General features: G+C 49.5%; 1 protein-coding gene and 1 pseudogene across 2 annotated transcripts in view; one reads left to right on the top strand and one right to left on the bottom strand.

Annotated features, from left to right (window-relative positions):
* RAB11FIP3 (RAB11 family interacting protein 3) overlaps positions 1-17,696 on the bottom strand; it is an 86,209-nt gene that overhangs the window by 53,827 nt on the left and 14,686 nt on the right. The gene's annotated exons all lie outside the window — the stretch shown is intronic.
* Positions 598-16,403, top strand: LOC131501569 (large ribosomal subunit protein uL29-like; annotated as a pseudogene).

The raw sequence follows: 17,696 nt of genomic DNA on the forward strand, positions 1-17,696 counted from the left end.
GAATCCAAAGCAGGCTCCAGGCTCTAAGCTGTCAGCACAGAGCCAGACGGGGGCTCGAACTCACTAACCGCAAGATCATGACCAGAGTCGAAGACAGATGGTTAACCGACTGAGGCACCCTGGCACCCCTCTGGATTTATTCTTGACTTGACCTTCTAACCTTTCAACTGGATGCTTTTATTTCATTTTTAATTTCTGAGGATATGTTTTAGTTCTCTTAATGCGATGTCTTCTTTAACCGGATATAAATCAAGTTTTATTTTCCAAGTTTTCTTCTGCTCTCTGCATTGACTCTCTTCCCTTCAAGCGCCTTCTACTCTTCCTTCTTTTTTGTTTTTGGTTATGATCTCTCCCTTTCTCGTTGGAGTCTTTCGTCAATTATGTGAGGTCCTTGATAGTGTAAACGTTAGTAAGCAGCCACTTTATAGTTAAAAGTGACCACTTAAAAGTTGATTAAAAGCTTAATGTGGTCTGCATGGTGGGCTCACTGACAACAGGCCTTCCAGCAGGTACTCCTGGCAGCAACCTGGCTCCTGTGTTGCTGGCTGCTCCGGGACTGGACACTTTGGAGGCAGGACCCTGGGAGGGCGTGTCAACATGATGAGAGAGCTGTGCGTGGCCAATGTGGTGAGCCAATCTCTCTGCGCACACATTAATTGTGGCAGAGAGTGGGCTGCAAAGCAGTGAGCTGTCGTGGTGTGTGAGAGGGCCAGGCGCAGGTGGCTGGACATGAGGGGAGCCACTAGGACTTAAGGCTGTTGCCTGCCTGCAACCAGCAAGAAAACAGGGATCTCAGCCCCACAACCGCAAGGGGAACTGAATTCTGCCAAATGCCTAATGCGTGTGGAGGAAACTCTGAGCTCCAGGTAGAAAAAGGCCAGGAGTGGGGCGCCTGGGTGGCGCAGTCGGTCAAGCGTCCGACTTCAGCCAGGTCACGATCTCGCGGTCCGTGAGTTCGAGCCCCGCGTCGGGCTCTGGGCTGATGGCTCGGAGCCTGGAGCCTGTTTCCGATTCTGTGTCTCCCTCTCTCTCTGCCCCTCCCCCGTTCATGCTCTGTCTCTCTCTGTCCCAAAAAAAAAAAAAAAAAGTTGAAAAAGGCCAGGAGAGATCCTGGACAGAAGAGATGTGGGAGTGTCCCTGGCAGAGGGCACAGCCAATGCAAAGGGCCTGAGTAAAGAGGTGTGCCTGTGGTATGTAGGGACTCTCCAGGAGGCCGGGTGGCTGGAGCAGAACAGGTGAGAGGGTTGGCAGTAGGAAGTGAAAACCCTAAGCACAGGCATTACATGATTAGGCTAAAGAGTGTTGGTTGCCTGTTGAGAAGCGGCTGGAGGGTGGGCTGGTGGCAGTGACAGCATGAGGAGTGCTCCCCCACACACAGAGACATGGTGGTTCATGTCAGGGAGTTAGCAGAGGAGACCTGAGACATGGTGGGATTCTGGATGTGTTCTGATGTGTGGCCAACAGGGTTTCCTGATGGACCAGATGTGAAAGAGGGATGGCCTGCATCCCCAGAGGGTGGGACTGCTGTTAACAGAGATCGTGGCACTCAAACCTTCGGCTACTGCGTTTGAGAGGCCTATCCGATATCCAAGTGTGAGCCCGGAGTTCAGGAGCAGGCCGGACTAGAGGCATGAAGTCGGGGGCTTGAGGGCACACAGGACACCTTTAAAGTGAGTCCGGAGTGAGTGCAGAGGAAGGGGTGGGAGGCCGTGGGCCTGGGCCCTTGGTCCCTGGTGAGGATGGAACACCCAGGCCAGTGAGAGGACGAACCGAGTGCCAGGCGGAGGCGGAGGAACAATGGGCGGCGCAGGCCCCGTGCGTGAGGGCGAGAAGCACAGGTGGGCTGTAACAGCAAGGGTGTCGTCATGAGGCAGAGCCTGCGTGGACAGCCCTGTGGCCTTCCACACACCTAATTTAGAACCAGGGTGGTTCTGTCGACAGCCTCACTTTCTGAACATTTTTAATGCCTACTGCTACTTTATTTTCAGAAAGGCTATGACAGTATTCTTTTAGACGTGTGTTTTTGGTTTTCTTTAATTGTGGTAAAGTGTACGTAATCAAAGTTTCCCGCCTTAAGCGTTTCTAGAAGCACAGTTCAGTGGCAGGAGGCACATCCCCGCTGTGTGGGACCACGACCGCCGCCCATCCGCACAGCTCTCCCACGGCCCCAAATGGAAGCTCTGTGCCCACCCCTCCCCTGCCCCTGGGGACCACCGTCTCCTTCTGTCCCCAGGGGCACCCGCACTGTCTTCCCGTGACAGGCGTTATGTCACTGACCACGGCGTCCTCGAGGTCCATCCGCGTCCGAGCGCGTGTCGGAATCTCCTCCCCTTTAAGGTACAGGACTAGTCCGCTGCGTGGACAGACCACATTCTACCCATCCGCCGATGGGCCCATGAGCTCCTCCCGCCTTTCGGCTGCTGTGAATAGTGCTGCAGTGAGCGTGGGTGTGGAAATATTTAAACTGTACGAGCAGTGTAATTACAACACAGTGGTATTAAGCTACCTGGGTAAATACTATCACACGACTTCTCCAAGTCGTCTCCTTTACATCCTCTTTACATCTTCTACGTGTAAAACGGTAGTGGTCTCTGCCCACTTCCAATCCTCCCTCCACAGCTACTTGAAGTGCTCTGCATTGAGACCTCTCTGCTGAGACTGGCTGTTTCCCTTTCTTGGGAAACCGCTTCCTACTGCTCCTGTAACAAATTACCGCAAGCTCTGTAACTTGAAACAACAGAAACTTATTCTCCTACAGATCTGAAGTCTGAAATGAGGACAGAACTGACCTCAGTGGCAGTGCTGAGGTGGCAGTGCTGACTCCTGGGCGCTCCAGGAGCAGCCCGTTCCCCCATTTCCTGGTCCCCCAGCTGCCGGCCTTCCGTGGCTTGTGGCGGGAAACTCCAGTCTCGGCTTCAGTCACCACATCACCACCTCCTCTTCTACACTCAAATCCCCCTCTGCCTCCCTCTCAGAAGGGCCCTTGCAATCACACGTAGGGGCCATCAAGAAAACCCCATCTCAAGACCTTTAATTTATATATTTTTTAAGTTTATTTATTTTGAGAGAGAACATCCCAAGCAGGCTCTGCACTGCCAGCACAGAGCCCAAGGTGGGGTTCAAACTCACAAACTGTGAGATCATGACCTGAGCCGAAACCAAGAGTCAGATACTTAACCAACTGAGCTGCCCAGGTGCCCTAAGACCCTTAATTTAAATACATCAGCCAAGTCCCTTTTGTCATATAAGGTTGCATTCACGGGTTCTAGGAAGTGGAACCTGCAACTTTTGGGGGGGCCATTATTAGCCTACCACACCCACCTTACATTTTTTTTTAAATAACCGTTTTATTGAGATACGACTTCCATCCTACTGTTTTGATTTTTTTAATGTTTATTTATTTTTGAGACAGAGAGACAGAGCATGAACAGGGGAGGGTCAGAGAAAGAGGGAGACACAGAATCTGAAACAGGCTCCAGGCTCTGAGCTGTCAGCACAGAGCCCAACGCGGGGCTTGAACTCACGGACCACAAGACCATGACCTGAGCCAAAGTCGGACGCTTAACCGACTGAGCCACCCAGGCGCCCATCCTACTGTTTTAAATCAAATAACTCTATTTAGAACAAACTCAACATATCTAATGCTGGCTTTAAACCTTTAATGTCACCCCTTTCTGCAGGCCGCTGACGTGCTCAAATTGTTCACATTAATCAGTGGTTTTGAGCACAATTCTCAAAGAACTTCTACAGTAAGATACATGTAGGATTTTAGTTCAGGCTTTGATGAACGTCAGTCATGTTAACTTTAACTTGATGTCATCAATGTGTACCTTTTCTTCGGGCTAAACTTCAGGTGGAGAATTTTATTTTTCTAAACATGTTTCTGAGAATATAATGGAATAAGTGGAAAAATGATTCATTCTATAAAAGGACCTTTAGAAACATATCTGTTGTGTTACTAAATCCTGTTGCATTTTATAGATACAGTGCATCTAAAACAATGAGAAAAAACCTGGGGTTTCAGTCACTTTGCTCACTGCTACACCCCGCAGGCGAGAGTAGCCTCTGGCCCACAACAGGTGCTCAATGAACATTCACTCAGGGAAAAGAGGGATCCATCACCACGACGAGGAGCTGGAAGCAACAGCAGGAAGCTGGTCAAGAGACTCATTGGTTTATCACTACGGCGGGACTGACTGTGGCCATAAGAACATCTGCTTCTCCTGGAATGGGCGGCTGTCCAGAGTCAACTTTCATGTTTCCCTTTTATGGGGACAGACCCCCACCTCCCCACTGGGGAACCCAAAGCCCTCCTGGGCCCCACGCTCTGCCTCAAGGGAAGGCCTGTCTCTCCTCTGGAAGAAAAGGGACCCCAGAGCCGCCCGGCAGGACAGCCTGCCTAAGATGCCAATCACAAAAGCGCAGACTCATAACGGTACCTCCCCGCCCAGAGACGAGGCAGTGCTGAATGCCTGCAGTAGGGCCCAGCACAGTTGTCACGACTATAATCAGGACATGGCACAAACACTCGCTCTGTGTCCTGGGAAGGTACACACAACCACAGAAAAGAACTGGGAAGACACACACACATCTCAGGGCTCTCTAGCAGGCAGGGGAACACGCCTGGGAACATGGCAGAGCCTCTCAAGGGAGTGTGCCTATTTTACTAGGTAAGAACAGACACAGCTACGTAGGTACGTGAGACAGACAAGACTCACTACCGTACAGTACCTAACCACCCACAGCCCCAACTCGGACCCCCGTGAGTGTGCCGGGCGTTTACAACCCGACGTGTTGGATGAAATGGGTGAGGCCTAGAAGCCACACTGCTCTGCATCTCCCTCGGGTCTTCCAGCAGAGCGTTTCTCCCTGCGGGAGACCCAGTACGGGGGCCCACAGTGCAGCCACCTGACTGGGGATGACGCCCCTCAGATCTCATTCCCAACACCGGACCAGATGAGAGTGATTCCTGTGTAGCTTGGGGGTGGTCTGTGTTTTAGTTTTTTTGAGATTCGGTTTAAACCTAGAAGTGACAGTTCCTAGATTGGAACAGTGTCTAGGATCCAAAGTTGAGAGGACTGAAACATTCCAGAAACTCTAAAATGCTCAGCATGAAATCTTGGAGCCTCAGACCACCAGTGCTAAATAAAGTGAACTGTAGAACCGACCTCAAGTCTAAGGGATAGTTTGAGTAATTATCAAGAGATCATTCAACAGTGGAGAAAACGTTTAAGTCCATACAAAAAGAACATTCTTTGAGTTCTCATTGTGTTCAACATCATGGTATTTTTCTCAGCCTTCATCTTCTGCACACGGCTCTTTAAAAGCAGACTGTTAAACCAAAACAAAGTCACTATTTATTGCTTATTTAATGATATAGATCAATGGCCTATTTCTGAAACTTATAACACAATAGAAAAGAACTCTACGGGAACTTGTAACATTTTTTAGATTTTTCTCCCTCAGATCTTAGAGCGTGCCTGAGCTGATCCCCCAATCACAGGTGAAGGAACGGAGGCTGAACGCCAGTCAGCAGCACAGGATGACACAGAAATACTTGTTCATTAACACTTTATTTTTTTTTTAAATTTTTTTTTTCAACGTTTTTTATTTATTTTTGGGACAGAGAGAGACAGAGCATGAACGGGGGAGGGGCAGAGAGAGAGGGAGACACAGAATCGGAAACAGGCTCCAGGCTCCGAGCTGTCAGCACAGAGCCCGACGCGGGGCTCGAACTCACGGACCGCGAGATCGTGACCTGGCTGAAGTCGGCCGCTTAACCGACTGCGCCACCCAGGCGCCCCTCATTAACACTTTAGAGGAACATCAAATACCGTCACAAGAAACATGCAAATTGAAGCAGTCAGTGGTCATCGTTTCTCCTGTATCACACTGGCAGTACATTCCTAGAGGGCAATTTGGTCACAAAAAATAAATTCTTAAAATCTATATTGTTCCCCCAGCAATTCCATTTTTAAGACTTTAACCTAAGGAAATAATAAAGATTGTGCTGGAAGATTCAGCTACACGAAAGCCTATAATGTTGAAAAGTGAAAATATACCAAAGACAGAGAATTAATCAAATTCCAGCACATTCGTTCATATGATGGAAAACTACCCACTAAAATCATGTTGTGGAAGTAGATATATGTTCACGAGATGCTGACAATATACTGATTTGGAGGAGGTTAAAACTCTAAGTTAATTATGACTCTGGTTTTGTCCATCAGTCATATAAATAACAATTTAAGAGTCTAGAAGTTTAAAGATTCACAGTGCTAAGTTTTTGTTTTCTCATTTATCTGCACGTTTTTATTTAAACGAACATTATTTGCCTTTTTTTTTTTCTTTTTAAGTTTCTTGTTACTGTTTTAAAGGCAATAACAACCGGGGCACCTGGGTGGCTCAGTCGGTCAAGCATCCGACTTTGGCTCAAGTAGCGATCTCACAGTTTGTGGGTTCAAGCCCTGCATCAGGCTCTGTGCTGACAGCTCAGAGCCTGGAGCCTGCTTCTGATTCTGTGTCTCCCTCTCTCTCTGCCCCTCCCCTGCTCGTGCTCTGTCTCTCTCTCTCAAAAATAAACATTAAAAAAAAAATTTTAAGGCAATATGAACCAATGAGAACAGGTTCTTGATTCACCATCACAAATGCTAAGATTCCTCCTGCTAGAAAGTTCTTTGGTAAAAGAGAAAGCCAAATGCTCTCTAGGTGCTGATTAAGCCTCACTAACTGGTACGTCTGGTGAAATGCATAAGGCAGTTCCTTGAAGGGGGTTCTTAAAAATGAAATCACTAAGAAGAAAGTGTCTGGGACTTTGTGGCCTTTCCTCAGCAGCCAGAGTGAACCACACTGAGAAGGAAGAACTCTCACAAAAGGGCTTTTTGTTTCCCACAGCAAAAAAATCCAGCCTTGTTTCTCCAGGGTTCTAGTAAAGTAAACCAGCACACCCCATGCTGGAATGACAGGGCACTGTGTAAACAAGTAGGGGGAGGGCAGCAAGGAGCGGGTGGGGAGGGCAGACACTTGCACAGGTCACACTCCAAACCACACCCAACAAGAGAGACCGTCCACCTGTCCCGTTCTCCAGAGAGCCACCCAGCAAAGCAGGCTCTTGCCCACAAGGGGTCACTCACAGGCACTGCCCTTGACACCCAAGCACAGATGCAAAACACCTTCTGATCACACCTCTGTGCCTTCTAGCAGCTCAGCAAAAAAAAAAACAAAACAAAAAAAAAAACCTCAGCTCTGCTTCTGATCCAGAAGCAGAAATCCATGAAAGCATCCAAACGCCTCCGGTGTGACCGAGCTGAGTGGAAGGGATAGCAGCTCCTGAGCACAGCCCAGGACAGCCTTCTAGAGAATTATCAAAGGCTCCAGAATGAAAGGGGAAAAAATGTCTTTAATTCACAGCCTGTGCACCACACCAATCCTGTCCCCCTAGTTTCTCCCCCTTCACACCGACTGGGCCCGAGCCAGACAGGGGACAGGGCCCCACAGGGCACCCTCCACAGAGATAGCTCTCACCAACTATCTTTCCGGCCTCCTCAGAGCTGTTCATCAATCAAGCCCCCAGGTCTGAGGTTACAGTCCTCACCCACAACACAGTGTTCAATAAGACCCACACAAGAGAGGCACCCACACCCGCTCCAAGTTCAAGTGCTCCCGCCTGCTCCGGGAGGCCGGCTTTTCCGTCACTGCTGCATATTTCTCAGCCTCACAGAGGGGAGGTTCCGCCGCACTCCTCCTGCTCCTGCCCCCAGAGAGTAGGACTGAAACTGTGGCACAGCTGGGCCCCTTAGTCTGTAGCTCCTTGGTCAATTCTGTATGCGGCCACAACTCCAGAGGGGACACTGCAGCACTGCCTGGGGACAAGCTAGGGCTGCAGACTCTCCAGCCCCAGCCAGGCCTTGCTGACAAGGGATGGGGATGCAGAGGGAGGGGGTCAGGCCCAGTCCTGGATGACTCTGGGGGATGAGACAGGGGACAGGGCTAAAAAAAGAGCCAAAGATCCTTTTCACATTTGTAACTTCCATTTGTTTACATTTGTAACTTCCATCACCATCCCCAAAGCCCCCCCAAGACACAGACTGGAGAGAGTATCGACCCACTTCAAACAGTAGCATCACACAGGGGGCTCCAACTGCAGACTGTGAACTGGAACCCAGGTTCTCCGTTCTCTAAGCACACAAGTCAGAACTACACGCCTGATCACCAATCGCTCAAAGAACGTGTCACTACATGGTAGGAAGAGGAATGGGGCCTGCGTGGGGGGAGCCCGGGGTACGCCTGCTCAACAGCAAGACGACAGCAGGACGACAGCGCGGCTCAGGGCAGAGCACTCCAGCCTGGCTGCTGCGCCAGTCCTGGCTCACGTTAGGGTTCATGTACACGAAACCAATTCGCGGCAGAAACCAAGCAGTGTCAGCTATGAGGGAGTATTTCATTACTATTTCAGGTATTCTGTCACTTGCCTACATGCGGGCCTGTAAATTAACGAGCAGCACTTTACGGGGGGCTGGGGGGACACGCAGAGAGAGAGATTCATCCCAAGTGAGAGAACAGTCCCACTGCCAACAGAAACTGGGGAAGATTTCATGTCCTGTGGTGTACATTTCTGGAACCTTTGTTTTTTTTTAATAATGGACAAATGAGTATGACTTTAGCTATGAGGAATATCAACCCAAGTTTTCCCCATCCATTCTTTTTTTTTAATGTTTATTTTTTTTTAATTTTTTTTTTAATGTTTATTTAAATTTGAGACAGAGAGACAGAGCATGAACGGGGGAGGGTCAGAGAGAGAGGGAGACACAGAATCTGAAGCAGGCTCCAGGCTCTGAGCTGTCAGCACAGAGCCCGACGCGGGGCTCGAACTCAGACTGTGAGATCATGACCTGAGCCGAAGTAGGACGTTTAACCGACTGAGCCACCCAGGCGCCCCTTTAATGTTTATTTGAGAGAGAGAGAGAGAGAAAGAGCGACCAGGGGAGGGGCAGAGAGAGAGAGGGAGACACAGCACTGAACCTGACACGGGGCTTGAACTCACAAACCCACAAGATCATGGCCTGAGCTGAAGTCAGACACTTAACTGACTGAGTCACCCAGGCGCTCCTGTCTTCCTCCATTCTAAAGGAGGAAGAAGGTGGATAAGGAAGAAGGTGGGTGGGTGTGGATAGAGTGCCTGTTCTCACCTTTTTATGCCCTGCCTCACCTCACAGTCCCCAGCTGTGCCATCAAGGACACAAGGGAGCCTCCCTCCCCATCAACAGACTTCTCCTGATGTGGCTGGTCTCAGGCTCTGACATGTCCAGAGGCAGCACACCACGTTTTCAGAAGGCAGTCTTTCTTGACATAAAAGATAAAAAAAAGTCTCAGGGTACTTGGTGGCTCAGTCGGTTAAGTGTCCGACTTCGGCTCAGGTCACGATCTCAAGTTCACGAGTTTCAGCCACACGTTGGGCTCTCTACTGTCAGAGCAGAGCCCGCTTTGGATCTTCTGTTCCCTTCTCTCTCTACCCCTCCCCTGCTTGTGTCCCCCACCCCTCTCAAAAATAAACAATTTTTAAAAAGATAAAAGCGTTTGGGGAGCCTGGGTTGGCTCACTCGGTTGAGTTTCCAATTCTCGATTTCGGCTCAAGTCATGATCTCACAGTTCATGGGTTTGAGCCCCATGTCAGGCTCTGCACTTACAGCACGGAGCCTGCTTGGGATTCTCTCTCTCCCTCTCTTTCTATTCCCCTCCCTTGCTCAAGCTCGCTCTCTCTCTCTAAAATAAATACTAAATAAAAAGACTGTGATAATAATAAAAAAAAAAAGATTAAAAAGTCTCACTGTATCTTCTGAAAGTCTCTGTGAGGAAGGCACATGTCTGACCTCAGAAGCAACAGGCAGGAGTCTGAGGGCAAGGCAAGGTGCTCTCTTCCAGCAGAAAAATTCTTTGGGAAATTAAGATTGCCACCCAGGCCTACAGAGAACAGGAAGGAGGAGGACACTGCCTTGGTCCCCCTCGCCTGGTAAGCAGTTTCACCTCCCCCCCCCCCCCCACCGGTGGCATCCACCTCAAGCGTTTTAAGCCACTTACTCAGTCTTCAACACAATGAAAAGAAACACAGAAACTTGTGGTCCAAAAACATTCTAAGTACTTTCCAATTTTGGAAACTATCTACAAGTTCACCAGGTCATGTAATATATAATCTACTAATAACATAAGATAAAAATGTATAACACATAGCCAAGTAAATACACCATGTTTTTACAGCATGCCTATTTTTAGGAAATGAAATACTGAAAATGCTACTCACACCTACAGAAACAGGAACACAAGATTCCTAAGAGGTAGGATAAATACTTTTCACACAAAAATTAAATAGAAATCAACAAAAGGGGGAAAAAAAATGAGTGATCTGTTCAAAGGGTCCTAAATAACCAGACATTGCAAAAACAAACACACAAAAACCACAGACAAGAAATAGAGCCTCCCTTTGTTTTTTTTTTAATGTTTATTTTCAAAAGAGAGAGAGAGAGAGAGAGAGAGAGAGAGAGAGAGAGAGAGAGAAAGCACACAAGCGAGTGAGCATAGGGGGAGCAGAAAGAAGGGGACAGAGGATCTGAAGTGGACTCCTGCTGAAAGCAGACAGCATGATGTGGGGCTCAAACTCACAAACCATTAGATCATGACCTGAGCCGAAGTCAGACACTTAACTGACTGAGCCACCCAGGTGCCCCAAATCTCCTTTTAAAAGTTAGAAAGTACTGGGGCACCTAGGTGGCTCAGTGGATTGAGCACCCGACTTCAGTTCAGGTCAAGATCTCAAAGTTCAAGAGTCCGAGCCCTGCATCTGTCCCTCTCTCACTCTCCACCCCTCTCCCACGTGCACCCTTGCGTTCTCTAAAATAAATAAAACATTAAAAGAAAAAGAAAAGTATTTACTCTTCCTACCCCAATTCAAACAGCCCCAAACCATTAACTCCCAGGAGGCAGGAAACGTGTTTCCTAATTTCTTTTGGCAACTCCCATAAAAAGCCAGCCCAGAGCTTAGTGCCCAGTCGGCAATCAGCAACACCGACACATGGTGTCAGTAACCCCAAGCCACCCCAGGGCCTAGTTCTGGAGTCACAAGCCACAAATACACATGCAGTGTTTTAAAGCTCCCCTAGGATGTCCAAAAGGGAATTAAAGTCCAGAGAACACGGCTTTGCACACAGTGAGCCCTTGATCAGGCAGACTTCTTTAAAGAGCACTCCCCAAGGGGTGCCTGTCTGGCTCGAGCAGAAGAGTGAGCAACTCTTGATCTCGGGGTTGTGAGTTCAAACCCCACGATGGGTGTAGAGATTGTTAAAAACTAATAATAATAAAGAAACCTTAAAAAAAGTGTGTGTGTGTGTGCGCGCGCGCGCGCGCGCACACACACACACACACACACACACACACACACACACACATATAATAAACTAACATCACTCCCCAAACGTCAGGAAGCGTTTAAGTGCTATACCTGACTGGTTCATTGCTCACAACCACCTGTGAATCAGGTTCCCCTAGGGTCCTCATTTAAATTTTTTTTTTTTAACGTTTATTTATTTTTGAGACAGGGAGAGACAGAGCATGAACAGGGGAGGGTCAGAGAGAGGGAGACACAGAATCTGAAGCAGGCTCCAGGCTCTGAGCTGTCAGCACAGAGCCCGACGCGGGACTAGAACTCACGGACCGCGAGATCATGACCTGAGCTGAAGTCGGCCGCTCAACCGACTGAGCCACCCAGGCGTCCCGGGTCCTCATTTAGAGAGAGGCCTACAGCAGCTGAGCAACATGGGAGGGCCCCCTTGCCCATCTTAAAATAATTACGGCCCCCTGCCCCTCAGCCTTCCTTCCCTGTCATTCCCTGCATGCCCTACACCTCCTGCTGGACCCTGTCGATGGTGTTTTCCCAAGGTGTCCAGTGGGGTCTCCGGATGGCACCAGTGGTCACTGCCGGCTGGTTTCCAACACCACTCTCCACTTCTCCCTTGCCGACAGACTTCAATCCTTCTTTAATTCATCTGACTCAGTAATAAACAGCCAGGAGCACTGCTCCATGCCAGGCCTGCCAGGCACCTTCGTGGCACGTGGGTGGGAATGGAGACAGAGATGACAGATAGGAGAATAAGTAAAATATGGAATCTGTAGACAACACTAAGCTAGGGAGAACAGTAAAATGGGGAAAGGGGAAGTGGCAAGGGGGGGGTCCCAGCAGGGAAGGCTGACTGTAGCCAGGTCAAGAGAGCAAAGCTGACTGGTCTAACCACTGATGCCCACACTCCTCACACTCAAGGTGAATGCTGCATCCCTGACAGCTCTCTTGGCAATGTTGCTGCTGCTACAGGCCCAGGGACAGCACTTGGGGAGGCACTGTTCAAGCCAACTGCAATGCCTCCAATCCCCCGACCCCCATGCAGTGCAGGGACCTGGCTGGAAAGCACCTGTGAACTGGCATGGCTAATGAAGGGGTGGGGGGGCCGGTGGACCCAGGAAACCACAGGGGAGTTTCTTAAACAGAGACAGAGAGATGGGGTCCTCTTTCTACCCCGGGACACTGGCAGCTGCAGCCACGACCATGAAGAGAGTGGCCAGCATGCTGAGTGGAATAGGCAGGGTCGGATGTGAACGATGTTGTCAGGAGTCACGTACCTATAGCTCGTCCTGTGTGAGGGGACTGTGCTGGGTTCCCGACTGCTCTCCCCCATCCACTCCTGTCCTCTCCTAACTGGGCCCTCTCTCTAAACAATAGATCCTATCACCTACCCCTCTCTCAGAGACTACAGGCCCGAATTCCCCAGCAGGTGCCGAGGTCCCTGCCTCTCCACCCCTCCAGCTCTGTGCCCTCTTTCCTCCCACACAGGCCTCTCCCCACTGCACCTACACCTGGGACCCTCCTTCCTCTGCCACCCTTTGCTTCACTAATTCTACTCAGCTTCAGAACGTCAGCTTAAGAGTTACCTCAAAAAAAAGAAAAAGGAAAAAAAAGAAAGGGACTCCCCTGAGGGAAACTCCTAACTAGGTCGGGCTCCCTGTTACACAACCTTAAATAATCTCTGCTTTTCTTTCACAGCACCTGGCAGTGCTGGCAGTTACCGAAAGGACAGGAAGCATGCTGCTCTGGCGTATCATCTGTCCCCAGCACCTATGACACTGGCTGGCACGAGGAAGATACTCAATAAACACCACCATGCACATCTGCTGAGTGAAACAAAGCCCAGATCTGACTCTAAGGCCCCAACGACACCACTGTGCTTCCCTGAACGTACGCGACATCTCGCTGAGGGTCGGTAAAGACCTCACATAGACACAGGAGTGCCACTGCCAGCGTGGCATCGGCCATAGCACCTTACTCCTCAAAGAACAGCCCCCACACACTCCACTCCCTAGCACATCAAGTGTGACCACTTGGGGCCACGCTGGCCCCTGCAAACCGAATAGGGGGAGGAGACGCAGGCAGCAGGCAGCTTCTCAACTCACAGTTTCAGGGACTTCACTCATTCATTCGTTTTATTTATTTACGTATTTATGTATTTATGTATTTATTTGAGAGACAGACAGAGACAGAGACAGAGAGAGAAGGAGGGAATGAGTAGGGAAGGGACAGGGCGGGGCAGGGGGAAATCCCAAGCAGGCTCCACACTGTCAGCAGCTCAGAGCCCGACACGGGGCTCAAACCCATGGACCTCACAATCATGACCTGAGCCGAAATCAAGAGTCAGATCCCTAACCGCCTAACCGACTTGAGTCCCCCAGGAGACCCTCAGGGACTACATTTTAGACCAGTAACAGGAAACTTTTGCTGAATCAGACGAGGGATTTCCCACAACACAGCCAAGGACGTTCTGCCTCTACTATGCCACAGAAAAGCTCTAACATGCTAAGAAAGCCTTACTACACTTCTTCCAAATACCTCCAATTCCAAAGCCCAAGACAATAACCTCAATCTTCCCAGCACAAAAATTAGGTCTTGCTAGAAGCTGTGACAACTAATCTGTACAGCTGGAGGCATACAGGCATTACTCCTGGTGGAGAAAACAAACAATAAATACCTAGTACATCCATGTAATGGAATATTCTAGAGTTACAAAAACCTCATTTCATGCATGTGGACTTTGTCAAAATGTGAAAACTTACACACACACACACACACACACACACACACACACACACAAAATGCAAGATAAGGAAACACAAACCAAACCATTTGTTGGCACAGATTTCCCACAGACAATAATCAGGGGAGAAGGGACAGGGGCAGCAGTCTGTGTCCCGGCACTGTCCCCTAGCTGTGGGACACTAGTAAGTCCTGCTCCACCCACAACACGGACAATGGTGAGGCGAGGGAGACAAGCACTGAGCCAGTTTTGACAGGCGCACATGCAGGATGCCGAGGAGAGAAATGGCCTTAAATAGAGTTCAACGGAATGAAAACCCGGGTTTCTCTCCACTCCCTCCTGGAAGTCCACTGGAAAAACACTGCTCCAGAGGAGAGATGCTGACCTTCTGGAAGATGCACGGGGATGGATAAGTGGGCACTCACTTAGAGCAAAGAACACAGTAACATAATGGCCACAGAGAGGATGCCAGATGACCAAGCAAAGTGCAGGAAGTAGAAAGGGCATCACGTGTCGTACCTGACAAGAAAAGCCCGGGTGAATGTCTGACATGGAACCTCAGGGAGGATACGGTCTCAGGACAGACGAGCAGAGGTGCTCCAAAAGTAGACACCAGGCTGGAGGTGAGGAGACAAGCCCCAGCATGAGAAGAGGGGCCAGGACACAACAATGGAAGTCCAAGAGTTCATGCTGACTGGTGAGATCCCCAGCAGACAGGCTAGCAAGAACTATTGATGGGTACATGGAAAACAGAACACGTGAAAATGTAAACTAATGGGGTGCCTGGGTGGCTCAGTCGGTTAAATGTCTGACTCTTGGTTTCAGCTCAGGTCATGATCTCGAGGTTCGTGGGATCGAGCTCCACATCAGGCTGTGGGCAGACAGTGTGGAACCTGCTTGGGATTCTCTCTCTCTCTCTCTCTCTCTCTCTCTCTGCCCCTCCCCGGGTCATGCTCACTCTCTGTCTCTCTCAAAATAAAAAACCATTAAAAAACAATGTAAAGTGATTCCAGGTGAAGCTGAAGTTTGCATTAGGCAGGAAATGTATTCCTGGCACACCACATGGGGCAGTTGTGGAAATTATCTGCAATTAAAACAAACACAGGGGCGCCTGGGTGGCGCAGTCGGTTAAGCGTCCGACTTCAGCCAGGTCACGATCTCGCGGTCCGTGAGTTCGAGCCCTGCGTCGGGCTCTGGGCTGATGGCTCGGAGCCTGGAGCCTGTTTCCGATTCTGTGTCTCCCTCTCTCTCTGCCCCTCCCCCGTTCATGCTCTGTCTCTCTCTGTCCCAAAAATAAATAAAAACCGTTGAAAAAAAAATTTAAAAAAAAAAAAAAAAAACACAAAAGGTCTATTTAATCCGCATTAGGATTCACTACATTGAAGAACAGAGGAGACGGAAGGGAAATATGCGGGTGTACCTTCCCCAAGAGAAACACAACAGCAACCATCTAAACCTGGGGGACAGAACCCGAGAAGGAAAAAGCCAGGAGTCCAGGATCGGGAAAGGCAAGGAGACCACAGCTACCTCCTGTTGTTCAGCGTGCAGTACCCCATTTGACTTTTCAAACTACACATGATAAAAATTAACATTAAACTGAAATATAACATTAAAACAAGTACCAGAAACGAGCACAGCAAGCAGAAGTTACAGAGCAGCAAAGGTGGGCCAAGGTGCACGTGGGCTTCCCTCTCCGAGTCCTGGCTTCACCTCTGCTTTTCTACCAAACAGAAAGCAGTGAGGGCAGAGGGCAGCCCTGAGGCCTCCTGAGGGGTCAGCAGAGTGGGCCCCAAGTAAACATTTGTGAAATTAATGTCGGAGTAAATACAGAGTGAGGAAGAGTGACGTTCAAATAGAACTGGGTCTTTAAAGAGACGCAAACTCTCTCCTTCACCTCTTCCATTGGCAGCGAAGGTGGAGGGTGCAGACGCGGCCAAGATTAAGGTGAGGCAAGAAGGGGGAGGAGGAGGTGCTTAGGCAGGCAGCCGAAGACTTAAAGGTGGAGCTGTCCCAGCCTCGCGAGGCCAAACTGACAGGCGGCGCGGCCTCCAAGCTCTCCGAGATCCGGGTTGTTCGCAAATCCATCACCTGCATTCTCACCCTCATCAACCAGACTCAGAAGGTGACCCTCAGGAAATTCTACACGGGTGAGAAGTACGAACCCCTGATCTGATCTGCGGCGCAAGAAGACACGAGGAAAACCCGAAGACCAAGCAGCAGCAGCAGCGGACAGAGCAGCTGCACTGGCTGCGGCAGTACTTGCACAAGGCCTGAGCGCTGGCGTCAAGAGAACACAGGGGCGCCTGGGCGGCTCAGTCGGTCGAGCAACCGACTTCGGCTCAGGTCATGACCTCGCGGTCCGTGAGTTCGAGCCCCGCGTCGGGCTCTGTGCTGACAGCTCAGAGCCGGGAGCCTGCTTCGGATTCTGTGTCTCCCTCTCTCTGCCCCCCCCCCCCCCACCACTCATGCTCTGTCTCTCCCTCAGAAATGAATAAACAGTAAAAAAAAAAAATTTTTTTTTAAAAAGAGAACACAAACTGGGAAAATAAAAATATAAAATAAATAGATGCAAACATTTCAAAAGTCTCAAGATCAGCAGCTCTCTGGCCGTGAACCCAGGACAAGGAGCAGCAGCATCACCAGGAACTGGTTGGAAACACATCTCGGGGTGCCTGGGTGGCTCAGTCGGTCGAGCAACCGACTTCAGCTCAGGTCATGACCTCACATTCGTGAGTTCAAGCCCCACACCTGGAGCCTGTTTCCAATTCTCTCTCTCTCTCTCTCTCTGTCCTTCTCCCACCGGTTCTCTCTCTCTCTAGTAAATAAACATTTTTTTTTTAAGTTGAATAAAATTTATGTGCCCATCTTTAGGAAAAAAAAACAAAAAACAAAAGAAAACATTTCTTACCAGATCCCACACCAGACACCCTGGGCTGGATGCAGAAGCTTTCACAGGATCTCTGGTGATCCTGATGTGTGCAAGCATGTGAGATCAGGCAACAAGTCTGTCACTTCAACAGTTAAAACACCTGTTCTCAAAGAGTGTTCAGGGGTCCTAGGGACCATGACTGTCCTGGGTGCTCTGCAAGACCAAATGAGGTTCATGACACTCCAAGACCTTCTCTGCTTTCTTCTCTCTCACTCTCACGAGTGCACAGCAGGGTTTTCTGCAGGCCACATGACACATAGACTGCTCACAGAAGCAGATAGAAGAATCTAGTTCTCTTCAATTAAGCCAGACATTTAAGGGACTTGCAAAAATGTAAAACAATGCCACTCCTCTCACTATTTTAGGAAGCATTTTTCATTAAAAATGTCATTGATGGGGTGGGGGGGCGCCTGGGTGGCTCAGTCGGTTAAGCGTCCGACTTCAGCTCAGGTCATGATCTCATGGCTTGTGAGTTCAAGCCCCACATCAGGCTCTGTGCTGATGGCTTGGAGCCGGGAGCCTGCTTTGGATTCTGTGTCTCCCTCTCTCTCTGCCCCTCCCTCGCTCACACGCTGTCTCTTGCTCTCTCTCAAAAATAAATAAACATTAAAAAAAAATTTAATTTAATTTTTTTTTTT

Source organism: Neofelis nebulosa, chromosome 18 (assembly GCF_028018385.1).
Source record: "Neofelis nebulosa isolate mNeoNeb1 chromosome 18, mNeoNeb1.pri, whole genome shotgun sequence".
Classification (NCBI taxonomy): domain Eukaryota; kingdom Metazoa; phylum Chordata; class Mammalia; order Carnivora; family Felidae; genus Neofelis; species Neofelis nebulosa.